Genomic DNA, 26,415 nt, shown 5'->3' on the forward strand with positions numbered 1-26,415 from the left:
ATAAATTTCAGTCTGTTCAATTTAAATGATACAAAGTTATCTTGATTATAGTTCAGACAAAAGGTTCACAAAGTATTTCTCTACATGCTGAAGTTCTTTTATACAGCATCTCTGTGACCTGTATCAAGTTGTACTATTAGTGGGAGCCTTGCTGATGCCCCATTCAAGGGAAAAACAGTAGAATCCTCCCCAACTGCCATTGAGGTAAATTCCTGAGTCAATGGGGATGAAATCTCCCTGACATGTCTGACCATAGGCCTTCCTTGTGTTTCTGCTACATTTGCACCATGTTGTCCACACTGCTACTTTGAGAAGGGGTCAGGCAAGTATTCTTTTTCATACAAAGGCAAAGGATGAGATAGAGAACAGATGAGAATGGAAAGTTAAAGCTGTTCAATTACAAAACCAAGTAGGACAAAAGCCTGACAATTGTGGTTCTTTCTAGTAGTAGGGTAGCTAAATCATACTTTAGATAAGAATTCTTTTTCATATAAAAACAAGGAATAATGTAGGGTTGTGGGGTCCTGTGTCTGCCCTGCCACGGGACAAGGCCACTAGGGAGGCAGGACATGGGAGTTTTGACTGGCTTATCCCACACTGTTGTAGGCAGGTGTTGGGCTGTGAAGAGCTGCTGAATACCACTCTGGGGTTGGGGGAAGCTCAATCTGAGGTTCAGGACAGCTGTAGCTGGCTTGGGGATCACTGGGCAATTGAGGAGGCCAGGATTGTTTGGATTTCAGATTATCATACATCCAGGTACTCTTGGATGTTGCAGAAGAGCTGAGAATGAAGTGGGCTGGATCTAGCCCAGGGCTGAGCCAATAAGAGGGGGAACTCAGGCTGGTGTAACAGGGAGAGTTCTTGGCTCAGTGAACTTGAACTTGGCTTGGTGGCTGGGAGTACAGAAAGGCCTCTTACAGATTAGATGGTGGCTCTAAAGGGAAAGACCTTCAAGGCTCCCCACAGCAGATCCTGAGGAAAAGAGGCAGTTTATGGTTTTAAGACATTTACTGTCATGATGGAAAGTGGATGAGTAAAACCTTACCCCAGTTTTCATGGCAGGCCTGAGGTTAAATATAATTTGCAGGGACGATTGTCTGGGAAGTAGAATCTATTGGCTAAGTCCTCCAGGCCTTTAGGTGCCTCTAAAATAGAGGTCTGTCTTGACTCTACCTGTTCTCTACCTGTGGAGGGGTTTAGGGCATTGCCCTTACATGACCAATGGCCACAAACACAAGTGTGTTGTGGGCTCGTGCCTGGAACCTGGTGTCTGTGAACAGGGGAAATGCCTACCGTTCCTTTAGGGTCACTGGGGTTTTGAGTCTTAGATCAACTGGAAACAAGGCTACCTTTAACAGTCCTACAGGATAAGATGAAGAATAATTTAGAATGGAGAGTCACGGACATTAAATTACAAAACCAAGTAGCACAAAAGCCTGACTATTGTGGCTCCTTCTAAGAATAGGGTGTGCCCATAACACTCTAGAAAAGATTCTTTTTTTTTTTTTTTTTGGTAAATAACCACTGTGTGCATGTCTGTTTGTAAATGCACACCTAGACATGTGTGGGAAAATTTCTCAGTCCTTCTCACTTATTTTATTTTATTTTATTTTTTGAGACAGAATCTTTCACTGTTAGATATCACTCTTTCATGTAGCCTGGATGGCCTAGGTTCTGTTGGTCTCTACAACATCATCACTTGGATTATAATCACACAGAATGGAGCATGGGTATGCCCAGCTTTTAATTGGTTCAAGGGACCTGAACCAAGGTCTTTGTGCTTGAAGCACAAATATTATGCTGGATTCTATTGGGGTAATTTTGAAATTAAAATTGTTATTTACTTAAAGTTATCTTGATATATGTCTGCCTTATTTCAAATATTTCAATGAGTCTTCATTGACTGAGATTTTTTTTTTTTGAGACTGAAGGCAAATTTTATTTTTTAAATCTGCATTTTATACTATTTTTATTACATGCAGGTATTAAGGCTGAGCAGTACAATAAGGAGCTAGCAAAGCAGTAAGCAGAGTCCCTCATGACAGTTGTTTAAAAGGGCTTGTCATAGTGACCAAAATACGAGAGTTCACTTCTTTGTCCAAGCCCAAAAATCTTACCTGTAGCCTACTTCTTTTGTGCCACCCTAAGATTAAAATTCCTGCCTTAACCTACTTCCCTATCAGAGCCTAAGATTAGATTCTTGCCTAAACATGCTTCCTTATGTCAGATTTCTGCCTGAGTTTACTTCCTTGTCATGGCCAATGTCAGATTCCTGCCAGAAGACCATTTTCTTGTCCTAGGCCAATGTCAGCACCCAAAAGGCTCTCCTCATTTCCTAAACAAGGCTGAGCCTGTCTTAGGTTGTTTTGACAAGAATGCCTTCTTTACCCATCTTCAAGACACATACAGCTTGTTTGTGTTATATGAACAAACATAGCTTTTCAGTGTTTTTTATAAACAAACATGGCCTTTCGGAGGATGCCTCTGTCTTAGGTTAGTAAGGCTCTCTACAGAATCTTACCTGTGCCTGGCTTGCTGGCCTGTTAAATTAGTAACTCTGTTTGGGGGTTTATTCTTAGTTTCAAGCTATGTACTTGCCAACATGCTGCTGTTAAAGGCAAGCTTTAACATGATGGGCAGGAATAAAAGTATTCCCAGGACAAGAAGGGCTAGCATGATCAAACTATATATGCCGTTCTTGAGGTTTGACCAAGATGGAAATACTGACTTCAGGCCATGAATAATTTTACCAGCAATATCAGCAGTATCAAAGCTCAGCAGAATAGCATTCTTTAAATTCACAGTTTCATTATGAAAAGTTAAAACATCAAGAGATGTGTTGGAATTATGCCAAACACACTGCAAGTATCTTTGAGCCCTTTTCCAATTATAGTGCCTATCATTGTAAATTTTAGAAGTAACACAAACCCATTGGTATTTAGCATGACACTTGAGATGGCTTCCTACTCTTAGACTCTGAACCTCCTCTCCAATAATTTGAATAATATCATAAAGATCATCAACTCTTTGTTCCAAATGCCTATCTAAATCTTCTTGAATACTCAAAAACATTAGTAACATTTTTTGCTAAATGATTAACAAAAGTAGCTGTCTTAACTTCTTGTGTCAAAGCAATTGCAGCAGTGGTGCTAGCTAACAATGTAATTACAGCTGCTGTACCAGCAATAATAAAGCCCACTATCTTCTTGCTTCTACTTAAAGCCCGACTCACTTCTTCAAGTACCTGAAAGCTTTTTTCGGAATACAAAGTTCCTATAATATTCACAGGCAATAAAACAAAAGTTGGTTGATAGACCACTATAACATACATGCCAGTTTTCTACATACTAACACAATTGGAAAGAATTCAATCAATACAACTTACATTAATTACCATGGAAGAAACAAAATAATTTCAACATGACCAATTAATAAAAGATTGGGAGCACTAACATTTGTTTGAAATCCAGATCCTGTCCCAATTTTATCTATTGCTAACATAACACCATAGAGAACTGCAGCTAACTTTCAAATATGTTTCTAAAAATGTCCAGAACTAGCCTTCCAAATGAAGACTGCTATTTCCAACATTGGATTGATTTCCAGACCAGTCTATGATTGAGTCAGAATAACTGATCACATTAAAGGAAAACGAGTCATCATAACTTCTCTTTTTGATTAAGTTTTTGAAGGTGGTTTCTAGTCTCCATGATCTCCATTCCCCAAGGTCTAAAAGCTTGAAGCAAGGCAGTTTATCCACTCTGGGATAAGGGCAAGCAAAGGTGGGACAGGAACATATGTCCAAAACAGCTTTCCAGTCACCATTTTCAGGATACTCTGAAAGCTCATGTCAGCATCATTCTTTGTCCCAGTATCAACATGTCACACCAATCACTCTGGCTGCTACCATACTCCTTCAGCATCCTAGGGAAAAACACAAATATGCCCTCTTCCACATATTAAATACCTGATCAGGACCATGCCATGAGCCAGTATGTGGATACTTCCATTTCACCTAGGCATAAGTATGCCCAGTTGTAGGGTGTCAAAGACACTCAGAGAGTTCCTTGGCATGTAAATTTCAAAATTTTAAAACAAGAAGAACATGATTTAAATAAATTTGTGGTATACGGGGATATAACTTCTTCTTTTTTTATTTTATGAAGATATTGTTTTAAAGTTCCACAATACCTGTTTCTCAATACTTTGTCCTTGAGGATTATAAGGAATCCCAATAATATGGGTAATGCTAAATTGTCAACAAAACATCTCAAATACTTGATTGTTATAGCCAGTTCTGTTATCTGTCTTGGAACAACAAGCATAGAAAATCAATTTCAGTAATGGCTAATTACATTTTTAGTTGCTTTTCCTGTTAAGGCTGTTGTAACTAAAAAGCCCGAAAAGGTGTCAATAGTAACATGTACATATTTAATTTTCCAAAATCAGAAATAAGTACTTAAAAATTATGGTGAAACTGCCAGTGTTCCATTGGCTGCAGTGTGCATCTGAAGCTCAGGATTCTTAACTCACCCATATTTTGTAATTAGGATGATTGCAAAAGTAATAAAAGTTAAAAATAGTTCTGGCTAGTATGAGCCTGCAGTCCCTTTTACACAATCTTTGTTGGATATAGTGGTAGAAGCAAATTTAAGGCCCCCAAGATTGGAAAGGAGATCTCAGTGAGAATTTATCTGGTACCAAACAAGCTCCTGATGAACTGTTTCAGGAATTTGTGGATGGACTGCTAAAAGAAGCTAGTAGAATTTTTAGAGATCCTCAAGCAGGAATTCCTTCTTTTACACAATTGTCTTATGACAACACTAATCTGCCATGCAGCCATCCAGCCACACAAAGCAAAGATGGACTTACAATTACTTGAAATTGTTCCCTTTTTAGATATTGATAATTTTCAAATTTTGCAATTATTTATGCAAATAAAACTCAATTTAAGAGAATCTACAGTTCCTTATTTTATAGGAGATTTAAGAGCTCATCTGTATTGCCATAACTCCTTAGTGAGGGCAATGCCACAGCAGATTTGTATACCAGGCAGATTATAGACCTTACACAATTAGCCAAACAATCTCATTCTTTACGTCATCAAAATAGTAATAGCTTGAGACAATTTGGTATTTCTAGAAAATGTATACTCAAATTTTAAAGACTTGTCCTGAATGTCCTCAGTTTCTACCTGTACCACATAATGGTGTTAATCCTCAAGGACTTATACCTAATCAATTAACTGAGATTTTTATGTTGTATGTATGTATGTATGTATGTATGTATGTGTTGTAGGTAAGAATATATATTTTTAGGCTAGAGAACTAAGTTCCTTTATAATGCTAAGATCACTGGATTCCTGAAGACTACCAAAGACCACCAGGAGTCTAACTCATATGCCAAAGCAAAGAGTCTTTATTAAATCTTGAGCTCAGACTCCTTGAACCTTTCCAACACAGTGGATGTCTGTGGAAGTGTTTAAGCACATAAACCTTGTCTTTTTATCATGTTTTCAGTAGAGTAGGGAGATTTCTAACTTCACAGTTACATGATTGGTTAACATTAAAGAAATTACAGTTTGGCACATTCTTTATAGCTAACAATGATTTTTACAGTTGTGGTTAGCTTGAGTAAATATCTGAAACATTTGGTACTCACTGTTATTAAGGGTGGAGTGGCTATTATTAGGGAAGTTATGGCTGTTGATAGAGGTGTTTTGGATCCTGGAACAACTTGTGTTCTTTTCAGTAACCAAGTTCAAACTAAGAACAAATTTAACATAAGTTGGAGTCTGAACACAAAATGAAGCTGGTAAGGTTAGTCTGGGCCCCTCATTCTCCCCTTCACAAGTATTTAAGAGGGCCTGATCATGGGACCTCAGTATGCATAGTCTCTTTTTCCAAGGGCGGATATTGAGATCTAAGGACCATTACATTGTACAGCATTGACTTGGTCTCTCCAAAGCTAACTAGCCTATTAAGGATGCAGGTCCCAAAAGTAAGTAATGAGAGCAATATAATGAGTGGCCCAACCAAAGAGTAGTAACAATGAGTAACAACCAGGGTAGTTAAACAGAGGGACCCACTGACCAAACTTTCATACCATTCCTGAGATTGTCTTCTCTCTTGCAATATATACCATAGCTGTTTTCTTTGTTTGGCCATGTTCTCTTAAACAACACCCTTGTAATCTGTATATATATATGACTTTCTTCTCCTAGGGCCACACATAACTCTCCTTATTGTAGGAATTGTAAATCAAAGCCACTGCAGTTTTGCAAAACTATTTCAGCTAGAAAGGAAATAAACTATTTTAGAGCTGTCATTGACTTTTCTCTTCTTTAGTTGTCTACATCAATTGCCTCCCAGAAATAGGGGTAATGGGTGCCTTGCAAGACTAAAGTTGAGGCTCCTGGCTCTCGGGCTCCAACCATATCTCAATGCCCAGGAGGGTAGATAAAACAATGATTGTGACTGTGATGGGCTCTCTTAATTTTATTATAAGGACTTTGGTAAAGTGGTTGAGCACATCTTCTCCTGAATTGTATGTTACTCTGGGAATTAACTTTACAAGTACACAGAAAATGGAGGAGGGGTGCAAGGGGTTAGGCCAGTCAAACATGCTCACAATCCATTATCACAAGGGACTAGATAGTACCCATTATAGTAATCCCAAGAGATGGTGTGGTTTCATATATGGAAGTCTTCTTGTGGTACTTCTTGGCTTATGCATAGTCCTGTCCTAGGACTGACTGTAAGGCAATCTGACTAGGGCTTGTCTCTTGCCAACAACAGTAGTCTGATCCTGCCTCAGTAATGAAGGCATTAAAAGTGATGTCATCATATTAAGGGGGATTAACATTGTTAAAGTCAACAATAAAAAGTATGATTGCTATGTGTGATATATAGAACCTCATATGTGGCCTAAAACAATTGTAAGGGGTCTCCTTTTGGGTATTGGGGTGGACCCCTACTTAAATGGGGAGGTGGAGGCCACTGGGACCCTTCGGAATGTAGTGACCAGTGGGGGTTGGTGAGATGGGGCTTTACCAGAACTTCATTAGAGCCCAAAGATATTCCTTGGCCTCCAGGGGACTTGGATGAGCTGCTGAATGGTGAACAGAACTCTAGGGTCTTCTCCATTGGCATAAAGTCTTAGTGCCCAGGTTTCTCAGTCTTCAATGAAGGATCTTTTCTTCGCCTATCTGTAATTCTAATCACAATGGGGTTAGAATTTCTGGCTCTAGGCCTAAGTCCCCATTCCCGTTTCTTGGCACATTGGCCTACCATCTCTCCTCATTGCACCTGCCCATACACCAAGGAGTTAGACTGTGATCAAATCATTAGTCACAGGTCCACCAGATGTGGCCAGTGGACTTGCAGCCCCAAGCCACATAGAAATATTAGGCAGTATCTCCACATTTTGCCCTCTGAAATTTGGTTTGCTCAGGGCAGACATAAAACTCATGTTTTCTGAGTCCCAATGTCTGGGCAGGATGTTTACAGCCATAAGCCAAGGCCACTGGGATTTTTTAGGATCTCAAGCACTGCCAAGCAAATTGCATATGTCAAAATATAGATCTGGCCACCAAGTATTTGGGAGGGGTGGGCCAGATTAGATGTGGAATTTAGGCTGTCACTCATAGCAGTCTTGATAATTTACCCAGGTGTGGTTGAGAGGTCAGTGGGGGTTGCTGTTAGAGAAAGAGCCATTACTTAGAAACAAGGTTGTACGAATTATAGGTATTGTATTTTGAGTTTTAAAGGATTATCTTTGTCCTTGAGGGTCTGCCATTTGGATGCATTGTGTGTGATGGCCTCTGGATCCAGATGAAGGTTAGCTAGGCAAGGATGGGAGTAATGAATCTAAGTGGCTATCCTGCCTACTTTGAGGGTGACGGGAGCACAAGAATGTATGGTCCTTTACAGTGTGGCTCTAGAGATTGCTTCTGATGTCTTTAATGAACACCCAGTCACCAGGCTGAGAGTTGTGCAAAGTAGGTTGAGGAGCAGCTTCATAGGTGGCCTTTAGCCAGGGGCAAAGCTCCCTCTGGGTGTGGTCAAGAGTCTCAAGAGAATCAAGAACATGTTTATCACCAAATACAGTTAGTACATCTGATTTCAGGTTAGGAATTTTGGGTCCTCCATACATGATCTCAAAGGGGCTTAGTCCCAAGGTATAGGATCTGTTCCTGACCCTATAGAGGGCGAAGGGGAGAAGAGCAACCCAGTTGCCACCAGTCTACATGGTTAATTTGGTGAGCATCTTTTTTAGAGTTCTATTCATTTTTTCTACCTGTCTTGAAACTTGGGAGTCTGTAAGCACTATGTAATTTCAAATTTTCCCCAGTGCCCTTGGCTATTGCCTGTGTTGCCTGAGTGATAAAAGCAGGTCCATTATCAGAGCTCAGGAAAACTGGCATCCTATACCTGAGAAGAATATCTTCCAGTTTCTTTTTGACCAGTCTGTGCCTTCTCATGTTTAGTGGGGAAAGCCTCTGTCCATTTTGAAAAAGTATCTACAAGTACTAACAAATATCCATATCTGTATTTGCTTGAATTTACCTCAGTGAAGTACATATTCTAATGGTCCCTGGGTTTGGCACCTGTCAAGAGCCTTTTATCTTTGGGCTAATTTTTTGCACTGGTGAGTTTTCAGGTGAGACACTTGGAGGCAATTTGTTTCACAAAAGATTTCAGATGAATAATCTTTAAGTTTGCATGTCTAATTAATGAGATCTTACATTTTTCTCCTACCCAAGTAGGTGGTCTTATGGAGATACTGGAGCAGTGGAGGAGGATGCATGCAAATATGTCTGGCAGGATTAACATATTATCCCATAATCTCTAGGCTTGAGAGAGGTAGGCAATTTTCTTTTGATATAACCAGTGTCTTATTTTGAATACTTAGGTTTCTCTGGTAGAGTTAGTGGCCCAGGATCTGGCAGTTGGCACAAGGATAAAGGAGGCAGCCTTTGCTAGAAAATTTTAGCCAAGTTCAGCTTTCGTTTGGCATTGGAACCTGCTTACTTGTTCTCGGGAGACTCGAGGTTATTGTACACTTTCTCTTCCATTGCCAACATTTCCTGTAGGGACTTTTCTTGCATTCTATCTACTCTTTGTAACTTATGCTTTATGTCGAGTACTGATTGATTGACAAAAGACATCATCACTGCCAACTTGTTTTCTGGTAAATATAGGTCCAGTATGGTATAAGTCTGGAATGTTGTAACAATTCTCTCTAGAAAGGCTGCAGAGGACTCCTTAATTTGCTGTCTAATATCTCCTATCTTAGCCAAAATAGTAGGACTCTGAGCAGCCACCAGAGACCAGAGATGTCCCATTAGAGTCTGGCAGTACACTCAAAGACTTTCCTTACCTTAAGCCATGTTGAATTCCCAGTTGGGCCAATGGAAAAGAGGTGTCGATAATCAATTGGTTAGTAGTAGGGGCCCCTTTCTTGCACAGAGCTAATTTCTGAGCCTCATTTATAATTCTTTACCTCTCTTTTGTGGTGAAAGAATCTGTAACAGGTGCGGACAATCATCCCAAATAAGTTGGTGGGTAAAGATTACTGAATCTAAAGGATCTATAAGGGCCCCTGGCCTCTCCAAAAATATGGGACTCTGCATCTTCCAATTATATAAATCACTAGTAGAGGAAGTCCAGCATTGCATGGGTTAGTTTGCTTGAGCATCTGGGGCTCCTGTGTTCCTAATAGGGAGGGCCACAAGAGTATGTGGTATCACCTGAATGGGCTGTTCCCTAGACATCTGTCTCCTGATGTGCTAAGGGCTAATTAAGGGTTCCACTCTCACTAACTTTGGTGCTGCCACCACTTCAGCCCCTCATGCCAGTTGTGGGTTATCAGAGATTGCTGGCCAGTGCTGGTAGAGAGAAGGGAAAGAGAGAAGGAAATCTGCATTCCCAATATTCTGCAAAACATGGCAGAGTGGGAAGATTGGTTTAGGTTTCTATTTCTTTAGCTCCAGGATATGTTTCTGATGGAGTAGTGGTTTCATCCAGTCAGGTGGGTTGTCTATGAGATCCTGCCAGGTGGTGATGTAGGGCACTTGGATCGGGTATCCAGGTTGGCTGTCAATGACTTCTTTGACTCTCCAGACAGTGAGGGCATTTTGGAGGCAAATCAATCTGGAAGATCAGTCACTCTGAGGGTCTGCAAAAACTCCTAGTTTGTCCTTTTTAAATTCTAGCCCTAAGTCTCCGGCCCTAGTTTTAAAGTCTCTAAATTTGTCTAGGGAAACAGTCAGGAGGATTTTCTGAGTCTGTCTCGTTGTTCCAAGCTCAAACACAAGAAAATAGGTCAGACAGGACACAAACAACAGCCAGAAAAATACACAGAAATACTAATCCAGATCTATACGTGCTTAGATACCAAAAGTGAAAGTGAGGTGACGGTGGAATGTCATGAATTGAGTATGACCCACTACATCTCTCCATAAAAACTAGAGGGAGCCAATTCCCTACTAATGGTAATGGGTCAGGGAGGTCTCCTGGCCCTTGAGGCTTCGGGGTCCACTGTGTCCTGTTGGGTTCTGTGTGGCAGACCTAAATTATAGGTGTGCATGTTTACTAAGACAAAATATCTGGACACACAGACAACTACCATATAGAGTGTGCTTACCAATTGGTGATTGGTCTTTGACACTGCAGTCCCGAGTTCTGGTAGGGGACTTGTGGGGATCCCAGATGAGCCCCCGAATTGTTATGCTCAGATCGCACGGTCCCTGGAGACCACCACAGACCACCAGGAGATCAACTCATAAAAAAGCAGAGTCTTTATTCAATCTTGAACTCAGACCTCTCCAGCCTCTTTAAAGTAGTGGATGGATATGGAAGATTCTGATGTCACAAAACCTTGTCTTTTTATCAGGTGTTTAGCAACATGAGATGCTCTCCAACTTGGCAGTTATGTGATTGGTTAACATTTAAGAAATTATAGCTTGTCACTGGCTAGCAATGATTTCAACTTGTTATGTACAATTGCGGTTAGCTTGAGTAAGCATCTGGAACATTTGGTACCTCTTGTTACTAAGAATAGAGTGGCTTTAGTTAGGGAAGTTACACCTGTAGCTAGGAGGGTATCTTGGTTCTTGGAACAAGTGAGCATCTAAAATATTAGTACATCTAGTTACTAAGGGTGGAGTGACTGTTATTAGGGAAGTTGTGGCTGTTGTTAGAGGGGTGTCTTGGTTCCTGAAACAAGTTGTGGGTTTTCCAGTAACCAAGTTCAAACTAAGTTAAAAATAAGACAGAGTCTGAATACAAGACGGGACCTTTATCATTGTGTAGTGGCCTTCTTTCTGACAGCAAATGGCCAACACATTGATCTGATTGGGGAGGGACTGTAAGAGTTTTATATATCTCTGATTCCCCAGTGTTAGGATTATAAGGACCAAAATCAGGCATAGCTGTATGCGTGTGGGCATTGAGGATCAAACTCAAACCATCGTGCTTGAAAGGCACACATTTCAGCAAGTGAGCCAGCTTCCTACTCCTCCCCCACTATCTGTCTGTCAGGAAAGTAATTGTCCAAGTCATTTTGCAGCAGTGAAGATTTCCTACAGGCAACTAATACAATGATGGAGACCCTGGCAATCATCCCCTTGCTCCTGACTCACTGTTGCCACAGACATCATGACTAAAAAAGGAAACAAGTATTTTCTGTCAACTAACAATTGAGTTCATTACTGCCTGTTGTTTAAATGGGACATCAGTGGAAAAATAGCTATGTAACATATGCAGAAAAGTGATGCCTGAGATCTGAAGCTATCAGATGAAGGGCCCACACACCCTACTGTCAACTTCACAGGAACTTTCTTCTTAATGATATCATTACGTGATATTCGAAAGATATATAGAGCATGGTGGCTAGGGAAATGACTCCAGGGGAAGAGTGTTTGCCACACACAACTAGGAAGATCTGAATTCATATCTCTAACTCCTACATGGATAGCCAGATAATGCCACAAGCACCTTTTACACCAGTGCTGGGAAGGGAAAAAGAGGAGAGGATTTCAGAGACAGCAAATTATTTCTGAGTCTTACTTACCATCTAGCTCAACTATAAGCTGGTGAGCTCCTAGTTCAATGAGAGACATTGAAAGAAATGAAGCCAAGATATAAAGTGACAGGAAGATACTGGACATCCTCCTCTGGCCTCTGCACACACACATATGCACACACACACACACACACACACACACACACACACACAAAGGCACGGGAATTTCCTTTCAGTTATTATTTAAAATACTGCATGAAAAATAATGTGTGTTTGAAAACTAACATGTCTTGTTTCAGTAATAAACTGTAGTGATAACTTACTTAAATTGTGGGATGTTATTCCATATTGTATCTTTGTTTTCTCTCTACTGTAATATTATAGGAACAACTAAACAGATCTGATTCTTTTGTAATGAGAGAATAAATCTCATGTATAAGATTGTGGACATAGTGTGTTTTAAGCAGATAAATTTCATTTTTATGTTTGAAAATTTATTATGTTTAGAATTTTTTGATATATTTATGTGTATTTGTATATCTGTGTGTAGATGTACGCAGGTAAGTATGGATGCCATCTGAAACCAAGAGAAAGCATTAGGATCAATGAAACTGGAGTTGCAGGTGATTGTGAGTTACCTGGAGTACATGATCTGGATGAGCAACAGTGTCCTTAAATACAGACTCACTGCTAGTCTATAAATTTTGTCTGTGACACTGGGGTTTGAAGCTGAGCCTGCTGCACTTTAAGGGAATGCTATCACACAGACATAGCTCTAACCTTGAGTTTGCATAGCTCGTCTCATCTACCTCAGCTCTCCTACATTTTTACTCTCCAGTTTGTGATTTCTTGTACATCTCCTCATGTTGGTATTCTCAAAACTGTCTGTCTTGTACCAGCTGCAAAATTTATGTTTCTCCTGAGACCTAGAGGAGTTCTTGCTCTTGGAAGGGCAACCTCTTTCATTCTTTCTTCTTTTTTATTTTTATTTTTTCAGTTATACTTGAGTCTCTAACAATTCTATTACAGAGAACCTCCTATTGAAACCCTCCTCACAGACTTGCCAGGAATCATCAAGTGGAGAAGATGATCACTTTTAAAAGTTTCTTATTTTCAAATTATCTGCCTGTGAAAGTGTCCACACATGTAAGGGAAGGTGCCTGTGAAGGCCAGAGAAATGTGTTAGATTTCTAGCAGCCTGAATTGCAGACATTTGTGAGCAAATCAGCATGGGTGATGGGAACTGAACTGGGGTCTTCTGCAAGAACAGTGTATACTCTTAATCTTTGAGCTAGCTCTCATGCTCTGTTTTTCCCAATAGCCACACTGCTGTCTCCAGCAGAAAATGTGTTTGGGTTGAATGGACAGTTATTGAATTTGCTGGAGTTAGGAATTGCTTAAGAGTCTACGGCCATACCACCCTGAACGCACCCGGTCTCATCTGATCTCGCAAGATACGCAAGGTGTGGCCTGGTTAGTACTTGGATGGGAAACCGCCTGGGAATACTGGGTGCTGTAGGCTTTAAAAAAGAAAGAAAGAAAGAAAGAAAGAAAGAAAGAAAGAAAGAAAGAAAGAAAGAAAGAAAGAGAGAGAGAGAAAGAAAGAGGGAAAGAAAGAAAGAAAGAAAGAAAGAAAGAAAGAAAGAAAGAAATTGTTTAATAAATATTTATCAGAAGGAAGAATTTCTCTTATTTTATTGAAATGTGTACAGTCTGCTTCTTATTATAATGTATAATCACTGTAGCAGACTTCCAAACCACTCATCGTTGTTGATCCTACACTTTTTCTTATCTGAGGTTACAATAGAATTCCACTGCCATTTATTTTCATTCAACTCATGTTCCTCTAAATCTATCCTATCTTAAGATCACTCATTTCTGCAACACATATTTATCTAAGTCAAGCAAATATAAGTGTTGATGCTGGGCCCAAACTTAGCCTAAACTGTGTGTATGAGATTCAAGCAATTCAAGACTTAATTTCAAAGTCAAGGGATTTGAAATTGAAAGACTGTGAAGGAAAGTGCTATCCTGCACACCAAAAAGAATATATGTATGCATAGACAAATAAAGGTGGATAAAACATATGGGCTATATATAGATATTCAGCAAAAAAGCAAGTGATAGACAGGAAGAGAGTATATTGACAGTATGATCTACACCATCAGAGATGATAAGGAAAGAATCCAGAGGACATGAAACTGGACAGAATGGGTGGGTATGAGGAGGGCTGGCCTGAATCATCTGGAGTTATTACTGAAGGGCATGAAAGCTGATAGACACCACTGATACCAGTCAGATTGCAGGAAGGGAACCACTAAGAGAAAAGTATATGTTGGTTACTGTGATATGTTGACATACGTGATTATAGGAACTGATTAGGCAAGTCTTATATCTAAAAGACATGTAGTTCTCAAAGGAAACTGTATGTCATGGACAGGGTGTTTATGTGAGTGCATGTGTGTGAGTTTATTCATACAATAGTGAATTGGGTATATGCATGTATGTGTGCAAGTATGTTATTATGTGTGCATGAATATGTGCGCTTGTGAGTAGTTATGTGTGCATGTAATTGAGTGGTTTTTTCCTACATAATTTCATGTGCATGCATGTGTGCCGGTGTGCACATGCATTTGTCTGTCCCCATGCATATGGGTGGTCACATCTACATATGTGTCAGTGTGCATGTGTGTTAGTATGTGTACGGGTATGTGAGTGCATGTGTGAATATGAGTGTTGAGTTTTATGTAAGTTTCATTGTGCCTGTGTGTGTGTGTGTGTGTGTGTGTGTGTGTGTGTGTACAAGTGTGGATAAATGTGTGCCTGCATGCACATATGTGTATGTCTCTGTATGTGTGAGTTCATGTGTAAGTGTGAATGTGTGTGCATGTATTTATGTGTGAATGCTTGCATCTATGTCAGAGGACAACAGTGAGTGTTGTTTCTCAGGAGCTGTCCATGATTTTTTTTGATAGGGACCCTCCTTTGGCAGAACTTACTAATGAGGCCAGGCTGGTTCAGCAATGAGAGCCTAGCTGTCACACATATGCCTCTGCAGCACTAGGATTACAAAGTTATGCTCCCACATTCAGCCTTTAAGGTGTGTTCTAGAGATAAAACTTCATGATTCTTGGCAAACAGTTTACTGACTGAGACATCCCTGAGCTCCTAGGCAATATTTCTGTCAAGGAAGACTCAGCCCTACTTCAGGCTTTTCTGATGATTGCAGACAGCCCACCTAGAATTTCCACATAGCCTCACTTAAATAAAATCAGCTGCTCATGGATTTTAATCTTAGCTACACAACCCCTTTACGGCAGCACTGAGCTCAGTGATTCACTAGATAACTGGGTGCAGTATTCTTGCCATGTTGATACATGAGACCCATCCTCACAGTCGTATATCTTCTTGAACCTGTCTTTCTACACCTCAACCATATTCAGCTCTGCTTCTGCCAAGGGTGACACACTGCAGCTTACCATGTCTTGGCTAGTCTGTTTACAACCATGTCACTTATGCTTGTCCCACCCTTTTGATCATGTTGTGTTTAATTAAGATGCATGTATACTATGTCTTATTTAAGCAAATCTACATTCTCTGTCTCTTTTCCTTGATTTAAAATTGATGGAGTAGAGTCTGGGGATATGGCTGAGTTGGTGATATGACTGCTGCAAAAGCAGGAGCCTCAGTTGATATTTCAAGTTCCTATACAAAGGCAGAAATGATAGCATGTGCTTGAAAGTATAGCACTGGAAAAAACTGCTAGCTGATATAAACATTTCTTCCTCACAAATTAACTATGTCAAGTAGTTTTATTATAGTGACATAAAACTAGCACAAGATGTGAACTTCATTCAAACATCACTCAACACTAACATTTCTCTTAATGATTCCCTTTAAATAACGATAGTGTTGGTGGTGTAGGGTGTGTTTAGTATGATATTGGCCATTATATTCAGGATAATTTACCAAGTGTTCACCCCAGGGAAACTTCTTTCCTGGGCCATGTGGCATATGATACTGTTTTTACTTCTAGATGTAACAGAAAACCACAGGTCTGATATGTAAGTGTTCTCCATTATTGCAATACTCATTCTACAGATGCTCTCAGGGTCCCAGTATTGCCTAGAGAGAGAACATTCCTGGATACATAGGGAAGATCAAGAATCTTGCCCACTTCCTGGTAGCTGGTTCCTGGAGAGTCCTTTTGTACTTCCCTGATGACAAGTTAGTTATCAGAGTCATGCCTCCCAGGTTAGAAAGGGAAACAGTGACTCCATTTCCTGACCAAACGCAGGAAAAGCTGATATATGGACTCTTTCTAGGATCAAGTAGAGCATATATGTCCTGGTGCTCCAAGGATATGTTCTTGTTTCAGGCCCTGATCTCCCAACATACATCCTAACCCACCCCAGAGTTCTCATGATGACTGAAGGGACTCTGGCCAGATTGAAAGTTGCAAACAGGGCTCTGGCAGGCCTTACCTTTTTCTCCAAATGCCCTCTTCATTGCTAAAAACCATTAGATTGCATTCCTGAAGCTATCCAGCAAGTTAATATTTTTATATTTGCCCAATCCCTCCTCCTGAAGCTGACTACCAAGGTCCAACTATCAATGCATTAAAATTACCAATCAAAAGTTCCCTCTGGCTTACCTAATTAACTTGTCAAATTAAAGCTAAACATTTCATCCTAATATGGGACTTCCCCTGTACTTTTATAAACTACCATTTTCCTATGTGCCATTTCTGTCTCCTCTCTCTCCAGAGACAGTCCTTTTTCTGTCCCCCTCCCTGCCCTATTCTTAGACAAATACTCCCTACCTCTCTCCTTTGTTTCTGTCCCCTCCTCCTTTATCCTCTATCTCCTGTCTTTGTCTCTTAATCCCTGCCCTCTATCCCTCTGGGGGAGATAAATCTCTTTTGAGCTGACCACTTTTCTTAGGGGTTCTGAGCCAATAGTTTTTCACGCATGGCCATGTAGCTCATTCTGCGTGCTGATAGTCTCAAACAATAGGGCATGAGGGAAAATGTATCTGCAAGTTTCCTAGATAAAAATTCATAATACATATACATATACACATACACATGCATATGCATGTACATGCACATATACATGCACATATGCGTATGTATATACATGTACAATGTAAATACTATGATTCACAATGTAAATATTACAATTTGGAGGTTTTACAAGTAAAAACATGTGATAATTCATATATAAATGTGCCCCCCCATTTCTATTCCTATCTTCTGTCTACATTTACCATTGGCCACTAGAAGTAAGCTCTCATCATTGTATAGACACAGACACACAAGTATAAACCATACATACTATTTTATAGTTTGAAATTTACCATTTGGAAATCTGTCTTACCCACTCCAGAGCTTTTCTTTCCAGGCCAGCACATAGTTTATTCATTTATCAATTTCTAAAAGTTCAGCTGTAAATTTGTACCATAGTTCATTCCCTGAAATTCTAGTCGATGGGCTTTTCAGAGAGATATTATCTTGGAATTACAATGAATAAGCTTGAGCATTATGACATATGTTGTTTCATATACTTGAAATTATATCTGTAGGTATAAGAATTTCCAGTGAAGTGCTTAGTAGGTAGAAGGATTTATGTGATTTTGCTACATACTGCCAAATTGTTATCCACAGACCTGAAGGCAATTTCACTCCTACTAACAGTATCTTGTTCACAGATTCACAAAGTGAGTTGTCATCTGTTGGAATTTTGGGCAATTTGAACTATTTCTTGAGAAAATAGAAATCCTTTAAGATGATACTTAGTATGTGATTTTAGAGCTCTGTGGATGCTCATCTCTTTTTGTCCCAGTTTCTTCTCTTTACTATGACTAATGCTAGCATTTGATCATGGTGTTAGAAGAAATGCAAACTCTCTTTCACTCTGTCTCTCTGTCTCTGTCTCTGTGTCTCTCTGTCTGTCTCTCTGTCTCTATCTCTGTCTGTCTTTCTCTCTTCCTTCCCCCATCATATGTGTGTGTGTGTGTGTGTGTGTGTGTGTGTGTGTGTGTGTGAATTCATCCATCTCTCATCTCTCCATCTATGTGTAGGAACTGAACCTATAGATGTGTACCTTTGTGGCTATGTGGATACAGTTATATTTATCTTGTAGATCTATGATCTGTTTAACTAGGAGTGTGCAATCAGAAAAATGTCTTCTCAAGCCATTTTATTATAGGATGAATTCCATACAGTGGTTTTTAAAAAAAAAACCTAGGAAGTATATAGCTTTTTACATTGACTATCAAAACGGCATAGACTCAAAATGTACAACCTTTTATCATCACATTGTGATATTTCCATTTATAAATGTGTTGGACCAGTTTATACCTGAACTGGGATGCATGCTGCCTATAGAGTTGCTTGTGTCTAGGTCACAAAACCTTGCAGCATTTATTGTACAGAATACTGCAGGAAATTAACACAACAGTGGATATTTCTATATCAAAATCTTGAACATCTCTCTAAAGTAAACAAGATGGGTGCATGTGATGATCTTGAAGTCAAGGTTATTGGTATGCAAGCAAGAAGACCATGGTAGGAAGGAAAGAGCAGCCAGCATGTTTGTTCAGTTTTGGAAGGTAGAGATTGAGAATTGCAGGACCAAGCTGGCTAGAAGACTATCTTAATCTGTGTCTTGTGGGTTTGACTGAGGTTCTACTAAAATAAAAAATAAAAGAAAATGAGGTGGGAGAGTGCCTGAATATTTTTTAGCTGCATTATGCTTTTACTTAACTATTTTCATGAGTGTATTTATAATACACAAGTTTGTCTGTGTGTGGGTGTGTGTGACTGTAGAATTATAGATAGCAATGAATGTTTCAGAAAAGGATAGGTATTAGAATACTCTGAATGAGAATTTATAAAAGGTATGAATGTTTGATTAGTTAGAAGAAACACAAGAGGTAAGTTGTTGTATTCAGAGGACATGTCTGGATCTTCAGAAACGTAATTACCTTGGTTATACTCTGATGATTAACATTTCTTGTGAAATTGAAAGAATCTAAGGCATGCTTCTGTCTGTGTAAGAATGTTTAGACTGGTTTAATGAAGGAGGAAAGACCCATCTAAATGGAACCAATGGCATGGAGTCCAAGATGGAATAGCAAAGTAGAAAGTGAGCTGACCATCAGGAGTCATCACTCTTTGCTTCCTTACTATGGGCAAAAGTATCCTGCTGCCTCAAGCTCCAAGCTTCCATGACTTCTTCACCATGATGAACTGTACCATCCCACTGTGAGCCCACCCCCTCTTCTATCCTGTCCTGCATTGTATCACAGTGATGAGACTACTACCTAATTGGGTTGATTTTGACATTTTAGATCTGGGTTGATTCTCCTTTTTTCTCTTCTTCTCCATTCCTGTGATTCTTGTGCCTTTCCACACTCTCCCCATAATCTCCATTCCATTTTTCATGTCACATGTGTGCTTGTCCTCCTTTATCACCCCTCCTCATTATCTCTTTTTTCTCTCTTATGGTCTCCTTCCTGGTTTCATTGCCTGTATCCACTCTTAAACACACACACACACACACACACACACACACACACACACATACACACACAAACACACACACATCATTACAAAGTAGGCTCTGTTCTTACAGAAATTTATGAAATGTGGATGAGGACATCTTGGGAGCCATCCGAGGCTCCAAGGATGCTGGGTTAACTGGGTGGCCTGTTGTAAATTTTATGCCTGGGGAGGCAAGGGCAGCCAGGATAAGAGTCACTAGTGATGTAAAACAGCCAAGTCCCCTTTAAACTTTTTCACTTTTTTAGGATTCTCTGAAACACTTTAGTTTTCTTCTTTCTCACCATCAAAGATTATTTTAGGATTTTTAATTGTAAATGAAAATCATGATGAGATGGGAATAAAAACCAAGCAGAAAAATAAAGGAAAGCAAAAAGTTGAAATGTCTCTATAAGACAAATCTCATCTTTTTTCTGGCTTAAAAACATGAGGCCCAAGTGAGGATGTTTAAAGCCCACTTAGAAGAGGGAACAATATAATCATGGGAGACAGAGGGAGGTAGGGACCTGGGTGAGAGTGAAAGGAGAGGAAGGAAAAAGGGGGCAGTAACAGGTATAGGAGGAGGAAGAAGAGAGACCCAGAGAACCAGGAGAATTAATGGAAAATTTCAGCTGCCAGTGAGGGGGCTGGAGGGAATGTCTAGAAAGTCACAGACACCTGACGAGACCAATTCCAGTAGTCAGACAGGATCCCTACTGAAGATATAGGGACACCAACCCACCTACAAAACTCTTGACTCCAAATTGTCCCTGTCTGAAAGAATTGCAGGCACAAAAATGGAGCAGAGATCGAAGAAATGACTGACCCATGACTAGCCCAATTTGAGTTCAATCCCATGGGCTGGCAACAATCTCTGACACTATTACTGGTGTTATGTTGTGCTAGCTGCCAGGAGCCAAGCATGGCTGTCCTCTGAGAGGCTCTACCAGTGACTGACTAAGACAGATGCAGATGCTCACAGCCAAGCATTGGATAGAGGTCAGGGACCCATATGGAAGAGTTAGGTAAGGATTGAAGAGACTGAAGGGTATAATAACCCCATAAGAAGACCAATAGTGTCAATTAACCTGGAGCCCAGGGATCTCCCAGGGACTGAGCTACCAACCAAACAGCATACAAGGGCTGATCCATGGACCCCAACACATATGTTGCAGAGGATTGTCTTGCCTAGTCTTAGTGGGAGAGAATGCACTAAATGTTATAGAGATGCCTCGGGTGGGGGATACACAAGGATGCACCCTCACAGAGGCAAACGTGAGAGGAGAAGGGGAAAAAGAACTGGGAGAGTGGACTGGGAGGTGGGTGACATTTGGGATTTAAATAAAATAATCAATTAATAAACAGCAAGAACAAAAATAAAACCAGTATAATCTTCTAATTATAAGATAAAAAGTAAAATGGAGCATTTAAATTTCCCTATTTGGTTCCTCAACTAAGAAATCGGAGTTCTTTAATTTTCAATTTTCTAGCATTGTAACATAAAACAATTTCATTGAGCTTCCTGCTGAACATTGTTTGGTTGCAGCTAGACAAAGTTCATGGGACAGTGACTAAGGAAAGAAGCTTAAAAGTTGAAGAAGCCTGGGTCACTTCAGATATAAGCTTTTGGAAACTGAGAGAGAACAGGAAGGGGATTGATACAGGAAGTAATCAGATGAGCAAGATCTCAAGCCCAGAGAACAATAGGTGCAAAGCTGAACAGCATCCCAGAATGCAGTGCAATAAGAAGATAAGGGAGGGGTGTAAGATGACATCCCAGAGACCAAGGAAGAGGAATTTGTTACTGGTGCTCATGGTGAGTGCGGTACCTGAAAATGAGAGTCATGTTTCAGGAGTCATAAGGCCCCAGGGATGATATTCTCTCTCCAATTTGAGAAAGAGGAAATCTTTAAACCTGGGAGAGTTTTACAGCCAAGGGAATAGGTAAGGAAAGCATTTACTAAAGCAGGTAGTAAAAATTCCTTGTGCTTTAAATATCACTTAAAAATCAATCCAAGAGCTGAGGATGTAGCCCCTTAGATAGAGGACACATGCCTAATCCCAATGCTCCGACACAGATGGAAGAGGCTTAAAGTTATTCCTGTCTACATTGTGAGTACAAAGCTAGACAGATCTAGATGAGATCAGACATCTTGTAAGATTGGCCTCCAAGTGTTTCAAAAGTCAAAAAACAGAAGTTCATGCAGATCTAAGGCAGTGTTTAGTACTATAGAGACATATCTCAACAGGAAAATGTGTTTTATTCCTGACACAAAGGAAAACCAATCTAAAGTCTGGAATCCCAAAATAAGGTGAAGATCCTTGGGCACCAAGGAACCCTATGTCATGAGATAAGATGTTCTGATTGTCTAGGTAAAGACCCATCCATGCACAGAGTGGTTATTGTCCATGCAGAGTAACTATGGGAACTGTGGGCCCCCAGTGCTGTGCTCAATATAGAAGCATCCATGTCCTCTCCAAAGCTGTCCCACACTAGAATTGTGGGAGTATGTAGGACTTGGGAAAGATCCAATTATTAACAAATTATACTTTAGCTTCTTAGTGCAATGAATTGGAATTTAAGTAAATCACTTTTGTTGAATTTTGTGATTCTGTCTCTGTAGTAAAGTTTGTCTGTGGTGTATTTGACAACATTTTTTCCTTTATCTTTTCAGCTTGGGAAGGGCGTATAAGTCAGGGTTCTGGCTGTGATATGGCAGTTGCTTGGTCTTTGAGGCTGGATGTCTCAATAGAGTCTGGAATCTCGAGAAAGTAGGCTTAATGCCAGTGGAAGAACGGACTTGCTACTGAGGCAAGAGACAGCAAACAGGCAAAGACACAAACTTCCTTCTTATATATTCTTATATGTTCTTATATAAAAATATGTAACCCAGATTACAGGGGGATTTTCCCAGCTATAACCTGGATTAAAACTGTGTCTTCCTACCTCAAAGATCTAGATTAAAGGCACGTGCTTTCCCAGCTCAAAAGATCTAGATTAAAGACATATTTCTAACTCAAAGATCAAGATTAGAAGTGGGTCTTACCACTTCAAATAAAGGAAAAAAATCCCTCTATTTTTAGGTTTATGTTAGTTCCAGATATAGTGAATTTGAAAGCCAAGAATAGTCATCGCAAGGCGGGAGAGAAGACAGTTTCTAATAGCACTTTGAAAAATGGACAGAAGGTGTTGTCCATTTTGTAGCTCACACAGTTGTTAATGCATGTCCCATATTGTTTTAAGCAGTTAGATCTGAATTTGGTGCATGTTCATCTATATCCTACTTGAAATTCTCTAATTCACCAAAGGTCTGTGGTTAAGTATAAAACATAGGTTCAAGATTTGTGTGTGTGTGTATGTGTGTGTGTGTGTGTGTGTTGTGTGTATGCCTGTGTATATATATATATACACAAGCATCTGAATGGAGATCAGAAGACAGCCTTGTATGATATCCTACAGATGTCATTTCCCTTGTTTTTCAAGATAGGGTCTTTCAATGGCAAGAAACTCTCCAAGTAGTAAGGTTCTCCTGAAGTTTCAGGTTCACAGTAATATCACTTCCATCTCAGAGGCTTCCCTGTTTTAGGTATTAGAGCTACTTGAGTAATGGGGATAAGAAGCAGTTTATGGGCTGAAGTGCTTGTGTTGTAAACACCAGTATCTAAATGTAGATCCCAGAATTGATGGGAAAACAACTGTTCTTACAAGAATATGCTTGTACTGCTAGTGCTTTAGAGATTCAGACATCCAAGTGGACACCTGTGGCTTGCTGCTGGTCAAGTAGTCTGGCCTGCTTGTAGATATTCAGGCCAGGCCATTTGTTAACATCAAAAACAAAAGTGAAGGATGAGGAGGTACCATGACAATCAGTGTCTGAGATTGACCTCAGATTTAGGTTGACACACACACCTGCATGCACACTTGTACACATACGTGTACACATGCTTTTACACACTCTTGCACACACACACACGCACACACACACACACACACACACACCAGAGATTTTCAAAGCATGGTTTTTCAGGAAGGACTATACTACGTTTTAAATTTAGAAATTAGTCTGGACATAAATACACTGTGGAATAACCTTTGAGGCAACCTGGCAGTAGAACTTCTTATTGTCCCTAAAAGTTTGCTCAGGGAACATTGGTCAAACACTTCTCTCAAATATCATGGGACTTGTATAGCTGACAGACACTTGTATTTCATTCACAGTTTCTTCTTTCCCAGATACAAACTAGAAATTTGTCAATCTATACTGGAAGACAAATTCTTTATTGTATTTAAATGCATCATAGATCCATTTGTTTGGTATCTGTAGCTCATCTGTTGCTCCTGTGTAGAATACTTGAGAATTACCAACAATGACGACATAGAAAAATCCTGTGTAAATAGGATGGATGCCCTCTGAGAACATCTCAGGAATTGTTCATATTTACTCTGTCATGTCGAGGTCCATTTGGAAACCTAAGAACATGGTACAACTTTGTGTGTGTCTATGTCTGTGTGTGTGTGGGGGGGTAGGGTTATTAATTTCCAGAATTTATAAGACAGAATGTAGAGTTTACAGTCAGAGTCAGTATCATTCTCAAATATAGCCCCTACCAGTTGGCCAACTTAGAGTAAAGTTTTGTTACATGAATTCATTTACAGTATCTGTGAATAGATAGGTTTGGTAGCCAGCTGTTCCCTGCTTAGTCTCTGAGTCATTGAGCTAAAGTTTAAGGACAAGTGCTTTGGGAAAAGTGGGACGAGGAACCTAACAGTAGGATAGTACATAAAGATCTCTGCTAGGTTTCCACTTTGTTTTATTTTTACAAAAAGAGTTGCAAATCAAAATCCTATGCCATCCTTTACTTGATAGACAATTCTCCAAGATAAAATTTCAGTTCTAGAATAATTCAAGCTTACAAATTACACTCATATCTCACAGTGATCATACTGTTCCACAAAGGTCTCTAGGTACTCAGTCAGCTTTTATCTTATTACTTCATCCCACCTTCCCTGTAGGTTATAAAGAAACTCCAGTCAATCAACAGAGGGTGAATACATTGAGAAGCTCCAGTTGAGAATTTGAAAGGTCATGTCTAGGATAGAGCATGTGTCCCAGTCCATCTCCACTTAGAATACTGGAGTCCTTACTCCTAGTAAGCCACAAAACTTATGCTTTCCTTGGGGCCTTCTTCTGTGTGGTGGTTATCCTTAATTGTAAATTTGACACAACCAACTGCCCATAGGGCAGAATGTTTTAGTGAGGAGTTACCTAATTTGTGCTACCCTGTGGGAATGTCTGTCAGAGATGAGTTAATGTAATTGATGAGGTAAAACACAGGCCAGTCCTGGTAGTACAACTCCTAGGCAAGGAGTCCTGGCCTATTTAAAAGTGAAGAAATAAAGCTGAACACAAGCAGACAAGCAAGCTGTATGCTTGCATCCATTCCTCTCTGCTCTGGACTTTGAATGTGACCAGCTGCTTCAAGCCCTTGATCCAGTGACCTCTCTATGATGGACGGTAACTTAGAATACTAGGGCAATAAACTCTTTTCTTTCCAGGTGGCTTTTTGTTAGGGTATTTTATCAAATGAAATAAAATGTACTGGAATATCCTGAGTAGTTCATGATTGTTTGTCTACCCGGGACACTTACATTCTTGTCTAGCTTAGCTCCAACCCCTCTAAGAGCATTTTCTGCAAAGCTCTTTTTATTCTTCAGTTGTTAACTAAGCTTTCTTCATTCTACACAACATATCATATTACCATATGTGTTCATATGTCCATTTGTCTCTTTTTGTCATTAATAAACAGGAATATTGTTACTGATAGGAGCATACATCAGTGCATGCATGTGGTATAGGAAGAACCCCCACAATTCAGTGGGCAGCTACTACTCAGATCTCTTGCTGCACATTAATTTCAGATCCAAGTGGGTAGATACTAGGCACCTATATTTTATGCTGAAATATTTTCAAGAAGTAGTCTTTCAGTGAATACTCAGGAACCTTGTGTGGAAAAGGAATAGAAAAAGAGAGGTTCTAACTATAATCGAACAGCACATACCGAACTTGAAGAGAATACAAAGTTTGGAAATACTCCCTTAGTATCTCTTTATAAAACAATAGAAACTTAAGATAAAAAAGTAGGTTTATAAAACTGGGCTAATGAGATTCCTAGGTAGGTACAAAGCTTGCTTTGTAGCACAAAGATCTATGATTGGTACCCAGAAATTTGTAAAAAGTTTCATTGTGCCTTTGGAAGTTCAGTGCTTGTGAAACAGAGATAGGAGGATACATTTGGGCTTATTGGCCAGTCAGTTTAAGTTAAATTGGTGAGCTTAGGATAATAAGAGACCTACATCTCAAACAAAACAGCAAAATAAAATTTAAAGAAAATGAATGATATCTAAGCAATGAGATTGTCTTCTGGCCTCCACATATTCAATCACACTTCTGTATGTACACATTGTACATGCACTCATACATATCTACACCCACATGTTTGTAAATTTTCACATAGACTCATGTGCAAACACTCACATATACACATGAATGTATAGCAAGCATTCCAGAATTTTTATTACAAATCTTCCTAGTCAAGGTAGGTGTAGTATTAAAGGGCTACAGTCCCAGGAATCAAGAGTCTTGATCAGGAGGACTTTGAGTATAGCTTGAGCTACACAGTAAGACCCTGACACTACCAAATCAACAAGTAAAAACAAGAGCTGCAAAAATGTTAATATTTTTCTATTTTCTATCCCATGACCTCTGTTATTAAGGTAATTACCATTGGTCTGTGACTCAAGAATTTATCTATGAAACAGAGAATGAACCAAGCCAAAGACAAAG

At 39.7% G+C, this 26,415-nt stretch overlaps 1 protein-coding gene and 1 pseudogene across 5 annotated transcripts in view; both read left to right on the forward strand.

Annotated features, from left to right (window-relative positions):
- Cntnap5 (contactin associated protein family member 5) overlaps nucleotides 1-26,415 on the forward strand; it is a 910,241-nt gene that overhangs the window by 549,606 nt on the left and 334,220 nt on the right. The gene's annotated exons all lie outside the window — the stretch shown is intronic.
- LOC116072097 lies at nucleotides 13,431-13,549 on the forward strand (annotated as a pseudogene).

The sequence above is a fragment of the Mastomys coucha genome, unplaced genomic scaffold, assembly GCF_008632895.1.
Source record: "Mastomys coucha isolate ucsf_1 unplaced genomic scaffold, UCSF_Mcou_1 pScaffold1, whole genome shotgun sequence".
In the NCBI taxonomy this organism is placed as follows: domain Eukaryota; kingdom Metazoa; phylum Chordata; class Mammalia; order Rodentia; family Muridae; genus Mastomys; species Mastomys coucha.